The following is a 22,460-nucleotide window of genomic DNA, read 5'->3' as shown; positions in this document are numbered from 1 at the left end:
ATTTTGATGTTTAAGAAGAATTTTTTAAAAATTTTTTAATGTTTATTTTTGAGAGAGAGTGCTAGCAGGGGAGGGGCAGAGAGAGGGTGAGACACATAATCTGAAGCAGGCTCCAGGCTCTGAGCTGTCAACACAGCCCCACGTGGGGCTCAAACTCACAAACCATGAGATCATGACCTGAGCTGAAATTGGACACTTAACTGACTGAACCATCCAGGAACCCCTAAGAATTTTTTTTGTTTTGTTTTAGAGAGAGAGAGAGTCGGGGAGAAAGGCAGAGGGATCATGAGAGAATTTTCAGCCGGCTCCCTGCTCAGCGTGAAGCTTGACACAGGGTTCCATCCCACAACCCTGAGATCATGACCTGAGCCAAAATCATAAGTTAGATGCTCAACCGACTGAGCCACCCAAGCACCCTTCAAAAAGATTTTATAAGGTTTCAGAAAAGTCCCTTTGAGTGTTCCAATTTGCATAGTTTCAGCTTGCATGGCCATTTTTACAGTCCTGTACTATCTCATGCAGAGCAAGGACTGCCTATGTTGTGTCCACTGTAAAACAGTTTTTATACCTACACTACTTACTGCCCATGAAAGGAAGGCTATGAAGATGAGTCTCTGGCTCTTTAATTTCTGCCATGGAAATAAGATGACGAAAGGGATGACATCATTTGGAAAGCATTGCAATAAGACACACATGTTGGGCCACTGCTGTGGCTCTAAGACCTACCACCTTCAGAAGTTGACCTGTGGCAAATGTGGTTATCCTGTCAAGCAGGAGAGAAAGTGCATGGATTCTGTGAAGGAACAACACCTAAACCCAAGAGGGTAGCTGTTGCAGCATCCAGTTCATCTTAAAAATTTCAATGATTAGTCACACAATAAATGTTCTGGTTAAAAAAAAAAAAAAGAGTCGTGTGAAAATTTGCAATTTTAGACTTAGGCAAATGTGTAGTTTCTTCCCAGAAAAGCTTCAGGAGCCAAAACCAGCAGTTTCCCCCCAGGGAACCAGATTGAACTCAACCCAAAACACAACATGAAAGAACATCCTAGTATCCAATGAAGCCATTTGAGCTACACTGGAGTGTGGGGGGGTCTTCCCTTTGACAATTCTGACTCTTGTATGGAAGTATGGCTGTTATATTATTTAGGCCATTTGGGTAGCAGAGAAGGAAATTGTTTTCAGTCTATTTCCAATAATGGGGCCTTGATGATCAGGATGTGTGGAAAGAAGGAAGGCAGAATCTCATAGGAACTCAGGAACAGTGTGTAGATGGGCCTTGCACAAAGCTAAAAGCCACAATTGTGCCAGAAATCTTGGCTGTAGGTCGCTAAGGACTCAAGGCAGCAGTAGGATGTGGCTATCTTCAGTCTCTATGATCACTCAGCTTCCCCATCTCTATAACACTCCTATTTCTCCCAACTGCACACCTCACCTGTTCCCTAAACAGCTTTTGTTTTCATGCAATTTCTGCTGACTCATATTCCCAGATCCCTCATGGTCTTCCATGGCTACTCTTGCTCCTTCATTTCAGCACCTTCTCCTGAAACTGACTGAACCCTCCCTCCATATTTTTCTGTCCAATTCAAAGAGGGAAAATCTGATTGGCATTTGCTAGTTCCACCTGTTATTGTTTATAAAGAGCTTTCCATCCTGGGATACTCTGTGACATTGGTCAGGGAAGGATACAGGCAGGGATCTGGGACAAAGCAGGAATATGTGAATAGTGACCTTGAAGAGCCTATGGCCTGTGACTAGGTAAATCCATGGCTTGGAGGTGCCATTTGGTTGGGCCAAATGTGCATCAACAGGACCCAAACATCTTCCAGAAAGAAAAGCTGTTCTTTACATTAGATAGATGAATTCTTGTGTTGCACATACTAAATGATGAGGAATTAAAACATGTTTTGACACATCTTTGAAAATTAATGACTGCTATTATACTCATTAATAATTATCTTATTAATAAAAGAATATCTGTCTGTCCCTTCTGGTATTTCTTTGGTTTATTATGCTATCTAAATGGGGAAGGAGGAACACTCAAGTATCTTTTCTTGACAACACCTGATAGTACCCACAATTATACTTGAATTGTTTACTTGAACTTTTAGTTGAACTAAGAACATAATGCACAGCAGAGACAAATCTTATTTGCCCATAGTAGCATAGATTAGCACTAATAAATAAAATCATAAATACTTTGAAAATATTTTATCCACTATCTTTTTTTAAATAAAATTATAGTAGGACTCATTTGACGCTGAATAAATGATCTCTGAGTTTGGCTTCCTTGCCCATTCCCTGCTAAATTCTGGAAAATGGAATATAATCTGAAAACAACTTATGTAAAGAATTAGTACAGAAGTTTAAGGGATTCTAACAATAAAAAAAATCATAGTTGTACCAGAAAGTCAACTTTTAGAGTCTACAGAGAATTTCTCACACACTTTCCCCAAAATATCATAATTTATAGGGGGGAAAAAAGAGAAGAATCCTGGTTCTCCATAACAATGTTCTAAGAGGAAAGTATGTGAAGAAGAAGAAGAAGAAGAAGAAGAAGAAGAAGAAGAAGAAGAAAGAAAGGGAAAGAAAGAAAATTATTTTTGTCCAGGTACTATATTAAACATATTACTTGCATTCTGTATTCCAATCTTTACAATAACCCTGTGTAATAGCTGTTATTTTTACCCTTATTTTATAGATGAACAAACCAAAGATTATACATGTATGCAACTTACCCAAGGCTACACAGAAAATAAATATCTGAGGATGAGATTGACTCTGAACCTGTGCTGTCGGCCAGATTCTGTCTAGGAAAAGGGCCAGGCAGCACTCTATCCACTAAATGTCAGTCCTAGCCTGGTAAATAGCTTGCAGGAAGCAGAGGTGGGTTCCAAGCCCAGGTCTTTTGATACCTGAACCGGTCCCTTTACTGCAAAATGCAGCTAGTTACATTCACTGTGAAATAGAATGAAAAATTCTACTTCTCCTCAACCTAGTCATTTCGTAATATAAAGTGTTATTAATGCCAGGGTATCATTTCCTGACTTCTGTAGTTTTAATTGATTTGCTTAGCAAGACCTTAATGTATATCTAAGAGTTCAAATTCATTATAGTAGAAAAGTCCATTGTAACTTAATTAAAAGTGTTATTATGTCTTAAAATACTCAGCGGATTTTAATGGGCTGCTGATGATACAGAATGTATTTCTTTAAACTGATGCTTTTGCTTTGTTCTTTAATTATAGAGCATTTGTATAATCAGCTACCATTATTGCCAACTTAATGATAAAATAAAATAAAGAGTAATATTCCAAATACTAAAATTACAATTCACAGATAAAAGCAAAAAGACAATGACACCTTGGATTTTTAGAATAATTATGAAAAATAATCGAACCTATGACATTTCTGTGGACTAAAGAAAAAACCTACTTCTCTGATGGGTAAATAGTAACTGAAAGAAGGATTGAAATTATTTTTTCCAAGGAAGCCAAGGAGATGACTTTGAAGAAGGAGGGTCAGGCTTTTGGCTCCAGGTATAATGGTATGTGAGTTTATTTCTGTCCTTTCCTTTATGAAACAGCAACAAAAATTAAAATAAAAGTTACAAACTTCAAGAGATTAAAGTTTATCTGAATCTTTTCTGAGGAGAATGAGAGACCTAAATATATGGAGAGATGTGTCTTACTTGTGGGTTAGAAGATTCAGTACTATTAGTATCCCTACTGTCCCTAAATTGATCTACAGATCCAATGCACTTCCATTCAGAATTTCAGCAGATTTTTTTCATAGACACTGGCAAACTGATTCTAATATGCACATGGAAATGCAGAGGACCTGGGACTGCCTAAACTACAGTTGACCCTTGAACAACAAGGGGATTAGGGATGCCAACACTCTTATCCTCTCTATGCAGTCAAAAAAAATCCATGTATAACTTTTGATAAATGCAACAGTACTTTGAAAGAGAAACAAGGTGGGGGACTAAACTTGATTTGAAGACTTATTACCAAACCACAGTAGTCAAGATAGTATGATATTATCATAAAGAGAGAAAATTGAATCAAAGGAACAGAATAAAGAATCCAATTATATACCCACACATAACTGATTTTTGACAGGTACAAAGGTAATCAGCACAGAAAGGACAGTATTTTTACAAAGATATATCTTCTATATAAAAAATAACTCAAAATCAGTCATAATGTAAAACCTACTATTATAAACTTCTAGAAGGATATATACAAGAAAAATCTTTGTAGTCACATATGTATGGTACCAAAAGGACAATCCATTTTTTTAAAATGAATAAATTGGACTCTATCAAAATTAGCAATTGTGCCCATCAAAAGACAAGTCACAGACTGAGAAAAAATATCTGCAGAGATCATATATCTGATAAAGGACTTGTATCTAGAATATATAAAGAATTATCAAAACTAAATAAGAAAAAAACAACCCAATTTTCTTAAATGTGCCAAATATTTGAACATGCACTGTACGAAGGAACACAAATGCCTGGTAAATTAGGACATGAAAATTAATGCAAATTTAATTTTAAAAGCCACCATGAAACACCATCTCACACACTTACTAGAAAGAGGAAACTTAAAAACAGTGACCATAACAAATGCTAGTAAGGATTAAGAGGAACTAAAACTCTCATACAGTGCTGATAGATACGAAATTATTTTTGGAAAACTGTTCAGTAGTTCATTAAAAAGTTAAAAACTCATCTGCCATACAATTCCTTTGTACTCCTAGGTGGTATTTACCTAAGAGGACTGAGAGTGTACATCCACATAAACGTGTACATGAAGTTTCGAAGTGGTTTTAACCAAATGCTGCAAACAACCCAAATGTCCATCAGCAGAAAAGATGAATGAACTATTTATTCATGCCATGACATAAATGAATGTCAAAATAATTATACTCAATGAAAGAGGTCAAACCAAAAGAAAAAAAAAAAGAGGATATAATCTGATTCCATTTATATAAAATTCTAGAAATTAAAAATGTATTATAGTGACAGGGCAGATGATGACTGTCAGGGCAGATTGGAGACAAATGGGAAGGAGTGCAATGGAGTATAAAGAAATTTGGAGATAATATTGCTATCTTAATTGTGGAGATGGCTTCACAGGTATACACAGATGTCAAAATTTATGAAATTGTATTCCTTGAATATGTGGTTTGTTGCATGTCAATTATAACTCAATAAAGCTCTTTTTAAAATTAAAAATACAGGGCCACCTGGGTGGCTCAGTTGGTTAAGCATCAAACTCTTGATTTTCACTTAGGTCATGATCTCAAGGTCATGAGATAGGCCTGGAATCAGGCTCCACACTGGCTGTGGAGCTTGCTTAACATTCTCTCTCCCTCTCCCTCTCCCTCTCCTTTTCTTCATGCCCCTCCCCCCAACTCATGCTCTCCCTCTGTCAAAATAAATAAATAATTACAGGGCACCTGGGTGGCTCAGTCAGTTATGCATCTGACTCTTGATTTCAGCTCAGGTCATGATCTCAAGGTTCATGATATCAAGCCCATGTCAGGCTCTGTGCTGACAGCACTGAGCCTGCTTGAGATTCTCTCTCCTCACTCTGCCTCTATCACTGCTCATGTGTGATCTCTCTCTCTCTCTTTCTTTCAAAATAAATAAATAAACATTAAAAAAATAATAATAAATAATTAAAGTAAATTAAAAATACAAATCTTGAGTATTAAAGGTAAAGTTTCTCTAGCCCTCACTATTAAAGTGCAGTCCATGTACTGACAGCATCAGCATCACCTGGAAGCCTGTAATAAATTCAGATTCTCAAGCACCATCCAGACCTAGTGAAACAGAATTTGCATTTTCACCAGGTCCCCATCCTTTCAGGCACATATCAAAACTGTAGAAATGCTGCTCCAGATAAAGTGTGTCTCAGGGAAGTCCTGTCCATGAGGGTGTGGGATATGCTGCTGGGCTTCTTTCTTTCCCTGTTGGAGAAACAGGGGTCAATGTATGCCCTTCCACCCCACAATGCAGGAAGCTGTCTCATTAGCTTCATGCTCCTCTTTCCAAAAGCTCTGGCAGCCAGCAGAGCTTGGAGGAGTGGGGAGGTGAGGAGCTGGGATTGAAGGAAGCTGTACACATTAAAATAGCTCCAACCTGGGGCCTACTGTGTTGCATATGAGCTGAACCACAGAAAGGGGTCAATACCCTCTCAGAAAATTGGTTAGACCTAAGCACCATTTACACAGTTCTGGCCTTCCTGTGTCCTTTCTCCTATTTGCTATCTCCTCCCCACACATGTTGCAGCTTTGTGGCAGTGACACAACTATCAAAGGTACCTCTAAAATGATAGTCACCACCAAAATGTTGACTCAGTTGTGCTAGTCACAAACTACTGCCTATCTGTTTAGTCTTTCCTCTTTTACTGAATAACAAAGGCACCTTCACTGGGGCAGGCCTCTTTCTGATGTAGGTCTAAATCTCAAGCGAGCAATACTGATTCTATATTCTTCGGTTTCCAAGGAGTTTTATTATTTGAACACATAGTTGAAAAGATGTTAAGAACAAGACATCAGGGCAAAAGCAAATCTAGTGACTACAAACAAGAAGTTCTGAATAAAAAGTATCATTTGTTGTCCTTCCCAAATTATTTTAACATTAAAGATGGGACATGCCATGGTCCAGAAACTGTACCAAGAATCTGTGTGTGAATCTAATGACTAGAAGACCCTAGAAAGCAGGCACTGTTTTGTTATCACCTACTGTGATGCCTGTCAAGGGATAAGAAGGAAAGAGAAAAGAAAAGAGGGAGAGGAAAGGAGGGGAAGAGAGGTAGGAAGGGAAGGGAAGAATAAAGAGGGTAGAGAAAGTGTGGTACAATAAATAGATGATAGATAGATAGATAGATAGATGATAGAAAAATGTCTACGTAGGTAGAAAAGCCCATCCCTATGCTATGATAAATGACAATGGAAGGAAGACAGCATTAATGATGACAGAATAATGTGTAGACTCATTAAAAAATTCCTTTAAGTCTGCTCCTAAATATGATTTACTAAGCCTGTGATTATGCAGTGTGGTTGATTAGATAAAGGCTTCCTGTATATAAGCTTTATAGCAGTTAAAGTCATACCACAATAGGCTCTTTTATAGTATTTCAGAAGCATTCTTTAATAGATTTAGAGATAGGTTTCTAATATAACAACACTCACCTGGATTCCCTTTCCGTCAAGATTCCTGATTCCAGGGGAACAGATGCCATGAGAACTAAATCTTGTTAATGATTCTGCATGTTGAAAAAAATATGTTCCCTGGAAAGTGTTAAGTTGTCACAAAAATGGCTGTAGAAGGGAAACAATTAATTCATATGTACTTTTTGGTTATTCTCTTTCCTGGTAAGATTAGTGGTATTGATTTTTATTTGTAAGCATAAATCTAGTTCCATTTTTTTTTTTCCTTAGCTGAATAAATGTGTTAGCTACAATTTCCCTACTAGAAAGTCTCAACCCCTGGATGTGAGATCTGGCTATACTGAAGTAGCTATGACTTCCAACAAGTTACTTAGTGTCTCTGAGTGTCTTCTTCACAAAAAAAAAAAAAAAAAAAAAAAAAGCTACCAGGTTTTAAGAATTAAAGTAAATAATGAATGTGAAACGCATTAATAACTGTAAAGTACTAAAAATAGAATCATATTACCTATTATTAATATTTTAATTTCTATTATTTTAAGTAACTAATCTCATGATTAAGCTGACAAAGGAATCTGAACAGGTTTTGACCCACCCACTACCTTTCTGTAAAAACAAATTCTAACAGATCTGTATTGTAGAATGTGCAAGATGGAAATTACAACCTTCAAATATATGCATTGCTTACCTCCAAAGTTTCCTTAAGACTCCAAACAGGTCTTGGGCGCTTGGGTGGCTCAGTCATTAAGCTGCCGACTTCGGCTCAGGTCATGATCTCCCAGTCCGTGAGTTCGAGTCCTGCGTCAGGCTCTGTGCTGTCTGTGCTGACAGCTCAGAGCCTGGAGCCTGTTTCAGATTCTGTCTCCCTCACTCTGACCCTCCCCCGTTCATGCTCTCTCTCTCTCTGTCTCAAAAATAAATAAACGTTAATTTTTTTTAAAAGACTCAAAATAGGTCTGATTTAAGTCCTATTAACTAATTTTCTATTTGTTTACTATAAACCTTAGCATATCTGAGCTTCTCTGTAAGCAAGGATATTGAAAGAGATACTAGATGAACAGGGGACTTTCAAGACAGTACCTATTGGGAGAGAATTCTTAATGGTTTTTCTGCACCTCTTAAGTTAGTTTTTGTTCCATACTCTCATGTCAAGGGTATTTTTATAGCAAACAACTTCAGAAGATAGAGATATTGTCTCTCTTTGAGGCAGAGGGTAGATTTATTTTCTGACCAGGATAATAAAGATGATGTCTCCTTTGTAAGCTCAGGTTTCCTCAACTATGATACAAACTCACTGTCCGCACTGTCCACAGGGGCAAGTGGAACACACATGCACCAGAAGCTCAGGTTGCCTACTGTACTTGTTTCTGACCCAGCAATCATCTTTTGCCAGGAAATAGGACATGGTGGAAGGCTAATTTATTAACCTAAAACTAATATAAAATCTCTTATCCTTCGCAGTTCTTGATAGTAACTTTCTCAGGGTATCTAATGATAATTTCTAAAGCATTTCGGCATCTTTGAAACATCCTGTTATGCAATGATTTGAACAATCCCACCATCACTAAAGTAGACCATCAGACCACATGGATATGTCTGCTAAAGCAGAGCTTCTTAAACTTGAATGAAAATTCAGATTCTCATTCAGTCACTCTAGGGTGGGGCTAAGATTCTGAGTTTCTCACAGCTTCCAGATTATGCTGCACTTGCTTGCCCATGGACCACACTCTGAACAGTGAGGGTCTAAATCATTGTTATTTCAGGTGTGACCACAGGATAATCTAATTCAGATTCAACCCTGGGTGCTTGTTAGAGTTAGTCCTGAGCCATAACCCAGAATGCCTCAGAAGCTCTTGAACAGGACTGCATTTTTAAAAAGCCTTGCAGGAATCCTTTTGCATTTTAGTGCTAGGGAGCTACCATCCCAATTTCCAGTGACTTAGTGAGTGCAGACTTTTGCAGCTGGTTCCATACTGAAAGAAGTTCTGGTTCTCTCCTTTATCATCTATTTTATCAAAGCCCTTAGAGGGTGAGCTGAGGCAAGGAGGCCCCAGGAATGGCATTTACCAGATCACAGGCAGCAGGATTTGGGGGATGATGTTCCAAAGTTGATCTGAAGAATCACATCCTGTGCATCCTGTGTAGGGCCATTGATCCACATAGAATCATGCCTCCTATCCTTGTTCTGAGAGGACTACATGATCACTCACTCACAAAAGCATTTATTTGCCAAGTAGTCACGTGTAGCCTGTGTCAGAGGCAGAAAAATATTGTCTTGCACTGATGTAAGCATGTTCTTCTAGAGAGTTCCATGTAATCTAAAACATCATATAACAGAGCTGGGAGATGGGGTCTGCAGAGCTCTCACTCACCCCTCCCCATTGGGTGGGCTACACTGAGTCACTTGCCCTGGGCTTCAATGATCTGTCTTTAAAATCAAGCTTTGAGGCCATATTTCTAAGAAGGATTTCCTCCAGCTCTCACACTAGATTCTAAATCATGTTCTCAAAATGAAATCTGTCTGTTATGGATTGAATTATGTTCCCTAAAAATTCAAATATTGAAGCCCTAACTCTCAATGCCTCGGTATGTGACTGTGTTTGGAGGTTGGGCCTTTTAAGAGAGGATTAAGCTAAAATGAGGGTGGGTAGGCCTTAATCCAAACTGACAGGTGTCCTTTTTTTTTTCTGTTTGTTTATTTTATTTATTTATTTTGAGATGGAGTGTGTGTGTGAGAGGGGGGAGGGGCAGAGAGAGGAGAGAGAGAATTCCAAACAGGTTCTGCACTGTCAGCATGGAGCCCAATGTGGGTCTTGAGCACACAAACCCAAACCATGACCTCGCTGAAATCAAGAGTCAGGTGCTCAACCAAATGAGCCACCTAAGTCCCCCAAAACTGACAGGCGTCCTTATAAGAAGAGGAAATTTATATGCACACAACACAGACCAAGGGATGGCCATGGAGACTTGAACATAAGATGTACATGCACAAAGACCACATGTGAGGACACAGGGAGAAAATAGGTGTCTGCAAGCCAAGTAGAGATACCTCAGAAGAAACTAACCTGTCAACACCTTGATCTCACAAAACCAGCCTCCAGGATTGTGAATACCTAAATTTCTGTTGTTTAAGTCTCCCAGTCTGTATAGTACTTTGTTACATAGTCCTAACAGACTAGCACACTATCTTACAATTAAAGGAGTTCCCAGAAACAACATTCTCAGTCCTCTCTACAATCCCTATCTAGTATTTTATACTCCTACCAATTGGAAAGTTCTCCTTTAAAGCTTCTCTATATCTCTTCTACTGGGTTGAAGGTTACTTTTCTTGCTTTTCTTTAATAATAATGAGAAAATGCCACCATTCTCCATATAATAGCTTTTCACAAAGATAAGTTCTTTAAATAAATCATCCTTTTCTAGACTGAATAAAGTGAACTCTAGAGCCCCACCAGGAAAAAAGAAAAAAAAAAAAAAGAGAAATCATTCTGGTCTAAAAGTTCACACATTAAAAGAAATGGGGCAGGGGTGATAATGAGAAACAGTGATGCTGATGAAAATGAAGCTGCAGGTCTAATTTCCCCTTTCTTTCCTTCCTATTGCATTTTGCGTTTGGTTTCCATGGAAATCCACATTTGTGGGTGATTTCTCCTCACGGAGCCACAGGCAGATTTTTCAATTTGCATAACACAGTGACTTATGGAGCAGACACGAAGCTAGCAACAGCTTCCCAACAAGGATAGAGGGAGGAAGGTGCAGTGATAATTGGGAGTGGTAGGACAGGCTGACCTGTCACCTTAGAGCCCAAGAGTGCCCTAAAGGAGGGGGTTTAAGTCATGAACCAGTGAGGTGTTTGTGGTGTAAAAAGACACACATTGCCATTTTCTCAGGGAAATTCTCTTTGCAAAATCCAGGGCACCATCAAATCTAGGGAACATCCAGTGATTGCATTTCCATTTGTAATAGCATATAGATGGTATACCAAAGTGCATTCAGGAACACAGCTCATCATCTCCCTGTCTGTTCCAGGTCTTCTGCTCTGAGCTGGCTCTAGGCATTGGGGTCCAGAAACTCTGAGGACCTGATTTCTCATTCAATCCTGGCTTCCCCTTAGAATTACCTGGGGAGCTTTTAAAACTCTCTGCCCCTTCCTCTTCAGACCAAAGACATCAGCCTCCATGGGGACACCTGGAATCTCCCAAGCATTTGGTCTCCAGGTTGGGGGTGTGAGGGACCCAGCCACAGAGGGCATGGTGGGAGAGAGGGCAGGGCTGGGGCATCATGAGTGCTCATTTCCACTGTTCCCCTTCTCCTCCACATTCTCCAATAACTCTGATACTACCACCAGCTCGCCAAGCTGCCTGTGAGACTCCTTTCCTCCTTTGGGGTGTTACTGCAAGCTGTCCTGCATCAGTGCCACCCCAAAGTCTTAGTTTCTAATCCAGAAATCACAGGTTCTAATCCAGTTTTACCACTTTGATCTCCCTGCACCATGGCTTTCCTATGAGAGGTAGGAAACTCTCCAATCTGAAGGATTCTTTCAAGGATGCCAAGGTACCACATGAAGCGCTTAGAATTCCATACAGAGATTTGTGTTAAACTCAGCTGATTGGTCAGATGACCCACAGGAAACCAAGCTCAGCAAGTCCAAGCAGAAGTCCCCCAACTGACTTCTACAGTCCAGCTCTATAATCAGAGATGCCCCCTGCTCTCCATATTCCATTGCTTCAAGCCCTGTCCCTCTTAATGCCCTAACTCCTCTCAAATCCTACCTCTTTCCTCTCCACTGGCCCTGCCCTGGTTCCTGTACTCTCTCCTGCTGAATCAAGGGCAGCCCCAGACCAGGGGCTCCTCATAAGATTGCACCTTCCCCCACAAAGTCACAATTTGCAAGAGCTGCTCTCTCCCTTGCAATGATGTTGAGATCAATGAGACCCATCTTTTCATCTATACATAGTGGTCCCCATGAGGCCAGGACTCTCAAGTCACCTCCAATGAGTGTAATGGCTATTAGGGCAACTGTTCTTGGCCTGCCCCCACTACCCCTCCATTCTTCTCCATAGATGTTAGGACCACCCAAAGATACTAACTATGTCAGGACTGCATTGTTTTACCAGCCCTGCTATCTAGCATATCTGTCTAGCATATAAGCTCCTTAAAGCCAGTGCATTCTGGCTATTTTGTTGCTGAATCCCCAAAACCTGTAACTTTACTAACACCCTTAAAAAATATGCATTAGTTGAATGAACAAATGACTGAAGAACAAAGGAATGAACTATAAACTAATGAATAAACGTCCTCCTAATTTAGGCTGTCTTCCTTTTTACTCCTTTCTACTTATAATCCCTTTTCCAACCAGCAATCACAAGGACCTGTTTGGAATTCAAAACAGATTGCTTCATCTACAGAAGAAAATTGTTTAAGTAATAACTCCTGTGTTTCCTGTGTAACAGTCTGAGGTTAGAATTCAACACAAGGCTTTTCCTGACTTTCTCATGGCTTCCAGACCAGCCTCATTTCTTAGGGCTCTGCATACCTGGACACTTCACTAGCATTTCAGGCTTGTGCTAGGAATATTCTCTCCCACTTTGAGTGTACCTATGTTTTTCAAGACTCAAATCAGGAGCGATTTTCTCCCAGATTTACGCCTTACTTTGCCCTGACCCATAATTGGCTTTCTCCTATGCTAACATTTGTCACAGTGCCCAGCATATGTTTCCCCAAAGACAGTGTAAACTCCTTCAGAACAGACATTGTATACTGGGTCTCTATTCCCTCTATACCAACAAAGCATTGGGCACAAACTAAACACCCAATTTATTTTAGAATACATTGTTAATTAATTTTAATTGATTAACATATGCCAGTTCTACTTCACTAATTAACAAGTCAATCAAGAGGGTGTTTTTATTATTTCAAAATTTTATTAAATAAGAAGTCCTACCATACCAATAAATATTATGCCTATACAGTCAATCTTCATTTTTCACAGATTCTGTATTTGCAAATTCACTTACCAAAGTATATTTGTCAACCAAAAATCAATTCCCAGTCATTTGCAGACATGTGCAGAGCAGCAGAAAGTTTGTGTCACCCAATGCACACCTTCGAAGCTGACATAGGACAAGGTAATGTTCTGCCTTCTTATTTCAGTTCTCATAAAAAAACAAGTGTCCTTTTTGTGAACAGCTTAGTGCCATGTTTTTCACATTTTTGTGCTTTTTGTTGGTGAGTTCACTGTTTAGAACACATAGTTCTGTCTGCACACTACTGTCTAGTGTTCCTAAGTGCAAGAAGGCTGTGATGTGCCTTACAAAGAAAGGTACAAGCTTCATTCAGCTTGTCAGCTAAGCTTCATTCAGTCATGAGTTACAGTGCTGTTGGCTGTGAGTTCAATGTTAATGAATCAACAACAAAGGTTAAATAAGGTGTCTTTAAATAGAAACACACAAAGAACAAGGTTATGTAATGATCAGTTGATAAAAATTGTGGCCAGAGGTTTGTAGGAACCTAGCCCTGTATTTCCACCTGGGAGCAATAATGTTTAGTAGTTACTAATTCCATGTTGATGGTGATTTTATAGAACTTAAAAATGCCTCAAACAATGAGAATTAACTGTATATTCTTTAAACTACTTACACGTACAGATCTTATAAAGGACAGAACTGAAACACACTTGAAAACCCAAGGAACTTTATGCAACTTAGGGGTCATTGGACATGGGTGCAGGAGAGCCAGCAAACTGGTTGATGTTGCCACTGCAGAAGGGTATCAGCAGAAGTAGTCACATAGCCCATTTGTTGTGTCCATTACTATTAGACCAACACACTGTTTTTAATATACCCATATACCATGAGCTAACCGTGCAACTATGTACAAGTACACACTAAGCTTTCCGGTTTTGTGAATTTATCTGAAAATTACAAAGTTTGACCAAATGATTTTAAAAGACACTTCTAGCTTCCAAATGTTATGTTTCTATAGTTATAACACAAAATGTCTCTTTCTTTTTACAAATGGGCCATGTCTAAGGCAGGCCTTCAAGCATTGCACTTCACTGAGTAGAGGGAGTGCATTTCTCACTGGGATGTTTCAAGGATGTTCAAAACGTCCATTGTGAAAATTTTCACTCTCAAGCAACCAAAACAGGTATAGAGCCAAAGCATGCTCATCTTGGGCCAGGTCTTGGCAGCAGGGGGTGAGAGGAGGGGTTCTGTGTGGCTGACCTTCCAGTATGGTTGGGAAGACAAAATATATGCAAATGAAACAAATGGTGAGTGTTCAGGGACTAAGTGGGTGAAGCTCACTATGCTTCAGTGATAGAGATTCTGGAAGCAGAGTTTTCCAAGGGGCTGCCCACTATTGGATTCTCTCTGCATTAAGTGGCTCCACAGTCTGTATATCCTTGCCCAGTGACCCAGCTGTCCCCAGGCCATGGGATTCTAAGGTCTAATATGAAAGGAGAGCTGAAATGATTGATGGCTTCCTGAGTCCATGCTTCCAAACTTACCCTGTGCATTTGACTTTCCATCAGTCTCTAAGAGTCTCAGAAGCTGGAAGAAGACACTTGGGCCTTGGGACCAACAATATCTACTTTGGCAGCTTTGCCCTGTGACTGTGAAACTGTTTTATCACCACAGGTGATCCTTACAATCTTTATAACCCAGGCATTAAGGTCCAAGACAGACTTTGATAATGCTATTTTCTTATGTGGCATGCTAACAAAGAAGCATCCATTCTACCTGGGGATTATAAAAGCCACTTTTTGGTTGGTAAAAGAGGTTTCCTTGGGACTTAGGGCCCTTAAACACATTTTCCATGCTATGCATTCTTTTCTGACATCTGCAAGAGGGTATTTCAAAGTGTGATGATGGGGAAGGTCGTATGTCTCAGGAGAGAGCATCATTTTAGGGGAAGGGACCAGAGTCTTTCCCAGTGATCTTACCATGTTCCCTAAACTTAACGCCACATCTATTCATCAGGGATAACCCTACATTTATCATAGGGCTTTCTCAAGATTTTTGTAAGGATTAAGTGAGGCATAACGTAAGTAAATGTCTAAGACAATGCCTCCCAGCCAATATCCTTGATAGTCATCATTATTTATTAAGCAGAAAACATTTCTTGTTGATCACACAAGTATATGGTTTAAAAATTCAGTTCCAGGGTGCCTGAGTGGCTTAGTCGGTCAAGCGTCTGACTTCAGCTCAGGTAATGATCTTGCGGACCATGAGTTTGAGCCTGCGTCAGGCTCTGTGCTGACAGCTCAGAGCCTGGAGCCTGCTTCGGATTCTGTGTCTCCCTCTCTCTCTGCCCCTCCCCTCCTCATACTCTCTCTCAAAAAATAAATAAACATTTTTTTTTAATTCAGTTCCAATTTAAGCACATCCATGTAATATTAAAACAGGGATTTATTTCCCTCAGGATGCAAAAGCAGAATGCAGTCTCCTGAATGGCAGGTTTCAGCAATAATGTGGCATGCCTGCCCTAGGTTGAACAGAAAGAATGAACCAGCACAGTCACCCTTGCTCAGAACCTCCTCCTATAGCCACAAGCAAAACCCAAATTTGTTTTCCTAAGCAGCCATTGTTTCCCTTAGAAACCTGTCATGAAATTGTGATGACTGACATTATAAAGACAGAATTTCAAAATAAAAGATTAACAAAAATCTTAGTAAACTATGATTTGCAATTCAAGGGGTGTTTCCATTTCAACTTATTCCCATCTCCACTCTGAGTAAATTGAGGTTTGAGAGAAAAGAAGGAAAGAGGAGGAAGGAACTTTTGTTTTCCTCCAATAATCTCTTTGCAGCTTTTGTTCATCAGCTCCTCCTGGGAACAACGGTGTGTTTAGATGGGAGAGCTTCTGTCACCATAGAAACACATGATAAAAGGTCCAGTTATTAAGGAGTAGGGTCTTCTGGTTGCCATAGGCAATGTCTCCCTAATGGATTTTCAAGGCTAGGGATGTGTTTATGGTCTGTGTGACTATTTATTTGTATCAAAGATTACAGCATGCTTTGTATGATCTTTAGCATTTGCTTGCAGTTAGATTTTCCTTTCTTTTGTCTGTCTTCCACTTTGTAAAAACAAATTAATCTCCTAGAACATTATAAACACTGCACACCATCTTCAGTAAGGAATGTTGTCTGTTTTATAAAACCAAATTGTAGAAAAATAAAGCATCATTTCTTCATGTTCAATAGGTATAGGAAGAATGTCCTTTTAGCCCTTGCCCCTCCCCCTGGGATATTTAAGTCTAAGCTAGGTCCCTGAGAAGTAGAATCCCTGGATGCAGTAAATGGGAGGAAATCTTGGGAGACTGCCCAAATCAGACAGGGACTGCCCTCACTTTCTCTAAAAACTTCTGCTTCCATGGTGACTGGCAGGGTGGACAGGGTGCAGGTACTTATTTGTTCATCTATTCATTCACTCATTAATTCATTCAAAAAGCAATTATTGAGCATCCAGCATGTGTAAAGCCCCTGACAGACCATGAAGTGGACACAAGATTAACTCAACATTGTGTTGTTTCACATATGTTCTTGCAGAAAGAGTAATCCAAATCTGGGGGATAGGTTTGGATACATAATATAGTTTTAAATGGCTTATACTACAGTAGTTTTCCTACAGATGACTAAGAAGTATATGCAGTAACTCAGAAATATGAAAAATAATGCCTATCTCTGGCCATATTGAAGATCTCCCTAACTTAGTGGTTACAGAAGAGTGGAAGATTCTTTCACATGACCAGGCAGTATTTAGGGCAGGCTAAACATTACTACGTCTCTTTAGTCACATTTCAATAAGATATTGTATTTGTTGTTAGAAGATGTTGACTGATTTTTGTGTTGTTTTGCCATTATCACACACCTTATGTTGTGTGAGTCTTCTGAGGGTCCTGAATGAGACCTCCAAGGAGCCAAAAGTACTTTGAGGTCTGTCTCTGCAGAGCATCCCTCAGAGGAGTTTGAGAGCTTGTTTTCTGGCAGCATGTCACCTGATCCCAAGAAGACCTTTGGAAGATGGGTTTGCTTCCCACTGTCATCACCTTCCCAGAGCCAAGATAGGGAAGAACCACCTACATGAACTTTACAAATGCAGTCATGACAAGTCACAATGACTACCTCTGGCCATGCTGCCTTAAAGATCAATACAGAGTACTATGGGGAATTCTGTTTGGGGAGACCTGAGAAAACATCAACACATTGTTGTGGTGATCTGTTTTAGGTCACTCTGGGATGTAGCTGTTCTCAAATAGTCTGACTAGAAGGCCCCAGCATGGTACATGCCATGCACATGTGACTGTGTTCTTCAAAGTGTGGGGTTGCATGGGGAACTGCCAGGCATGTCACACCCAAGCCACACTGAAGCAGTGAAAGTTCCCTGGGCTGGAGCACAAGAGATGGATGAGGGACAGACAGCGGGCATCAGAGAACCATCTATGGCATATGAATGATAACCCACAGCAAACAGGTGGTGACTGCCAGTGTGCATGGTGAAGAGTGCCACAATGGGATTCATCCTGGGTTTTGTGACATGAAACCAGCTTATGATCAGAACTTTTAGAAAACTTCATAATTCAGTCTCTAAAGAGGGAGATCTGAGACCAGCTTTCAACAATTTAAAATATTCTCACAAAGTATATTAAGTGAAGAAAGCAAGTTGTAAAACAGCATAAGTTCTATGCAACCATTTTGTTTAAATTAGAAAGAGGAATAAAAAAGAGTACGTGGCTTATAAATACAAAAACAAACACAAACAAGGAAAACAAAATAAAACAAGCATCTCTGAAATGAACAACTAGTGGAGTGAGGAAATGGGAACAGCCAAGGGGAGACTCTCAGACACCCTTTCCATATTTTTGACACATGAATCAGGTTAATGAACTACTATTAAATCTTAAGTAAAGCACTTTTAAAATCTAAATTCATATTGTATGAGTAGGTACAGATGAGGAAGCTACAGATCCAAGAAGTGAAGTCAATCTCTGAGGCCACACCGCTCATTGACAGGCATGATGAGATATGCAGCTTCAGCTGGCTTCCCCAGATGAACTCCTACAGAGCTGCTACACACTGCCTCACTCTACCCATGCCTTGGTCCCCATTGGAGCAGAAAATTGCTGCTACCCTCCTTCTCATTGTACCATATTTAAGTTGCTACTATGTAGTACATGGTATTGTGGTTTCCTGATGATATAATATCTGTCTTCGCATTAAGTATTCCCTTAGAAAGAGCCTAGTATTTATTATTGAATTTAATTTTCACCAAATGTAATAAAGTAGTTCTTAATTCTCCCATTAAAAAATTGAAGATAAGAGTGACTGAAATGGACTGAAAGTTTGTGTCCACCCAAAATTCATATGTAGAAACCCTACCTCTCAATATGATAAGATTTGGAGGTGGAAAATTTAGGAGGTAGTGAGGTCATGGGAGTGGAGTCCCCATGATGGATTAGAGTCCTTATAAGCAGAGGAAGAGACCAGAGCCCTTTATCGTTCCACCAAATGAGGATACATACAACAATATAATCTTCACCAGGAACCTAATCAGCTAGCACCTTGATCTCAGACTTCCCAACCTCCAGAATTGTGGAAAATAAATATCTGTTGTTTAAACCACCTAATCTGTGGCATTTTAATATAGCAGCCCAAGCTACTCTGACACATTTAAGTCAGCATAAGGTCACACAGCTCTTGAGCCTCAGAATTGGATCTGAGTTTAAATAACAGATTCCAGTGTTTATAGCAGCACTCTCAACAATAGCCAAATTATGGAAAGAGCCTAAATGTCCATCAACTGATGAATGGATAAAGAAATTGTGGTTTATATACACAATGGAGTACTATGTGGCAATGAGAAAGAATGGAATATGGCCCTTTGTAACAACGTGGACAGAACTGGAGAATGTTATACTAAGTGAAATAAGCCATACAGAGAAAGACAGATACCATACGTTTTCACTCTTATGTGGATCCTGAGAAACTTAAGAGGAACCCATGGGGGAGGGGAAGGAAAAAAAAAAGAGAGGTTACAGTGGAAGAGAGACAAAGCATAAGAGACTCTTAAAAAATGAGAACAAACTGAGGACTGATGGGGGGTGGGAGGGAGGGGAGGGTGGGTGATGGGTATTGAAGAGGGTATCTTTTGGGATGAGCACTGGGTGTTGTATGGAAACCAATTTGACAATAAATTTCATATATTTAAAAAAAAGCTGTATCACTCTCTGGGCAAGTGTGTAAATCATCATTAAATAAATAAATAAATAAATAAATAAATAAATAACAGATTCCAAATCCCACATTTCCCTCTACATGGTGCTCTTTCCTTACAAGACTGCAAATATGTTAATCTTTGTTTTACCAACACTCTCTAATGCCTGGCAAAAGATACTGGCTGCTATTGTTGTCTGCATGGAAACTGAGGGCAAATTTATGCTGAAGCATATCGATGGAAAATTGTCTTGGAGGTATTTGACAACACTTTCATGATTTTTCTAGCAAGATGACTGTGATGGTCTTAACATTATCTGGCAAAGTTAGATCCTTTCCTGAAATCAGATCTGGGATCCCAAAATAGAGAGATGGATCCATAATCTTAACTAAATTCACCAACTCTAAGAACATTTTTGAAACCAAACCACTTTCCCCTCTAGCACTCCAAGAGATAGAGCCAAAGACGCATTTAATGGTGCTATATCTAAAATCATAATCAGTTCTGGAATGGCTGCCCTTAGGACTGCTGCTGTCTACAGTAAAACAGTGTGCTTTACCCACATACCTTAGCTGTGCACTTCCAGTGTTTGTGTTTCAAATGATAAACCTGCCTGAAGGGACCATAATGAAGTCTTTTTTTCTTTTCTTTCATTAAAGGAACTCAAGTGCACCCAGTCTCTGGGAGCTTTCCTACTTTTTGTTTTACTCCCAGACCAACACTTTACAAAGCATCTAGTGCATTGCATATAGCACATTTATAAATAGGTGCACCGATCCCATCCCCCATGATGGAAAACACAGACCTTCAAGAGACATCAAAATGTTAGACTCCAGACAAAAATACCAATTTTCACCCTGATCTCTGTCTGTCTATATCATACTTGGAAAAGTGTAGTTTAGTGCACACCTAATGGCTGGCCAAAGTCCTTGAGCACAGCCCATTTCACAGCACTTAGCTCCTAATTGAAATTTCACAGTACAATACTTAAGACATAACTCCAAATTGCATTGCCATTTAAGCAAATGTGTTTTCCTACCCATTTAACTGTTTGTGACTTCCTTTCAGCCATATGCTTCTTATGATTTGCTGTTGGTCACTGTTGCAATTAAGACCTTCAGTATTTATTTGAGGATATTCTAGAATGTCCTATTTCTCTGTGAAGTAAATTTAACCCAGTAGTGTATTAATAGCCTCACCCAATTGTGTGCCTTTGGAAAAAAAGAGAACATTTCCATCCTCAGAGGAGATACTAGTTCTTGGCTCTCCCTATCACAGACTTTTCCAAACTATCAGTCCTTATTGGTTTCCTTACTTGTTCTCTCAAGCCTGATTCTAATATGAAATCATGTAGGAATTCAATTCCACAGATAAGAAATACAAGCAGCATTTATATAATATTTGAAAACATAGAAGTCTGTTAATAGAATACAGTAGCAATCCTTTTCTTTCTAGACAGATTTTAAAATTTTATTCTTTCAAATAAGCAAAAGCATAGAATAGTATAATGAATTTCTCATAAACCCATGTTCCAGCTTCAACAATTATCAGTATTTTGTTAATCTCAGTTCATCAACAACACCCACCCTCATTTTTATTTGTTTAATTTTGTGCTAGATTGCTTGCTAGAGAATTTTAGAGATATGCCATATCATGCCATAACTTCACTGAAATCAATATGTCTCTGATAATGGCTTCTTTTTAATATTACCACCATGACATAATTACATTTAACAGAATTAACAGTATGTCCTTAACCTCATCTAACACCTAGTCCATATTTAAATTTTCCCAGTTGTCTCAAAGATGTCCCTCTATCTTTTTATGAAGTTTGGATGTTTTGAATCAGGACATAAATAGATCTACTTATTGCTTTTTTAAATATAACTATTCTTTTATCACATGAGTCCTCCATCCCTTTTCCTCCAGACCTTCCTTGGATCTGTGGGTGAACCTGGTCTCTGAAGTACCCACCCCTTCCCCCAATCCATTGGAGAAGTGGTTTCTCTGTAAGGTCAGGCAATTATTCATCTATGTCTATCCTCTATATTCCCTGATAATTGGTGATAGGTTTGATGGCCTTCTCCTTTCAGGTAGCTTGTTAACAGAAATAGAGATCCTGACTCATTGAACTGCATGACTTACAGGCCTCTCACTTTATCTTCCATCTGATACCTGAGTCTTCTCTACAGTGTGGCTTCCTGGGTGCTTGTCTGGAATCAGACATTGTTTAACCACTTCTTGAATAAATAGGGAGACTTACTCTTCTGAAACATAGCTAAGAAAGAGAATTGGGAAAGAAAGAGAGACTTAAAAAGGGCCTTGTCCAAATCCCAAGGCCCATACAACTCAACTCCTAAAACATCACATTGAAGATTCTTAGTCATGAGGTAGAGCCAGAGACTGATAAAATGGATTGTAAATGAGGCCCTCATAAAATGAAATTTGCTTAATGTGGAAGTCAAGAACCTGGACAGAACCCCTCAAGGGTTTAGGTGGGACCACCAGCAGCTTTTTCAGTTTGCCCATTGAGGTACTGAGGTAGTTTTGAAGCTGGCAAGAAGAAACAAAGCATCCACTCCCCTTGCAACTAAATTTCTCTTCTAAAATAAGAAGATTGAGGGGCACCTAGGTGGCTCAGTCAGTTAAGCATTGGACTCTTGGTTTTGGCTCAGGTCATGATCTCATAGTTCATTAGATGGAGCCCTGAACTGGGGTCCACACTGACAGAACAGAGCTTGCATCAGATTTCTCTCTCCCTCTTTCTCTGCCTCCCTGGCTTTAAATAAATAAATAAATAAGTGGAAATTGATCTTGAACATTTTGTATTCATTTCTGGAGAGCTTTGTGATTATGACTGAATGACTCTAATTCCTGATAGCAGATTTCTCCACACAATTGGCTCTGACAAGGTTGAGGCCAAGCCCTGCATGTGGGGGACTCACTGATAAAGCAGCTTTTGGGGATCTTTTATCCACTAGCAGCTGACCTGTTTTTGAGAAAACATATCCTTAAACATCCATACTTTTTGTTTTCAAATTCTACCGTCATTTATTTTTTAAAT

At 39.3% G+C, this 22,460-nt stretch overlaps 1 pseudogene; it reads left to right on the top strand.

The window, feature by feature from the left end:
* Window positions 1–645: 645 nt before the first annotated feature.
* On the top strand, window positions 646–854 carry LOC122239204 (annotated as a pseudogene).
* The last annotated feature ends 21,606 nt before the right edge of the window (window positions 855–22,460 follow it).

This window comes from Panthera tigris, chromosome B3, assembly GCF_018350195.1.
Source record: "Panthera tigris isolate Pti1 chromosome B3, P.tigris_Pti1_mat1.1, whole genome shotgun sequence".
Classification (NCBI taxonomy): domain Eukaryota; kingdom Metazoa; phylum Chordata; class Mammalia; order Carnivora; family Felidae; genus Panthera; species Panthera tigris.
The sequence above is the reverse complement of the archived record's forward strand: the minus strand, read 5'-3'. Positions and strand labels throughout refer to the sequence as shown.